Raw genomic sequence first — 398 nt, forward strand, 5'->3', positions numbered from 1 at the left:
TGAGCATAGTCAAGTACTTATGAAATCGATGTGTGAGTCAAGATGAAATTGACCCCTCTGAATAAATAGGAGTTAATATATCAGTATATTTTAATTCAATAAAATCTTGGCTGGGATAATCCATGTGATGGATTTTAAAAATTAAAATATAATATGGATGACTATATCAGGGTTGGCAGTTAAACCCTAGATCACCTTGAGCATTTGGATCAAAGGGATGAATTATACGGTAACTATATTCAAATAGATTTTTGAGTATTGCTTAGTATACATTCGGCCTATCTGAATGTCGGGTACCATTACTAGATGGTTACTCCGATTGGTATAGAAATCAATTTCTGTGCTATTGACTTTGGTTCGAACCTATGGGGTCACACATATTAGAAGTTTCTCTCTGA

This window comes from Elaeis guineensis, chromosome 9 (assembly GCF_000442705.2).
Source record: "Elaeis guineensis isolate ETL-2024a chromosome 9, EG11, whole genome shotgun sequence".
Classification (NCBI taxonomy): domain Eukaryota; kingdom Viridiplantae; phylum Streptophyta; class Magnoliopsida; order Arecales; family Arecaceae; genus Elaeis; species Elaeis guineensis.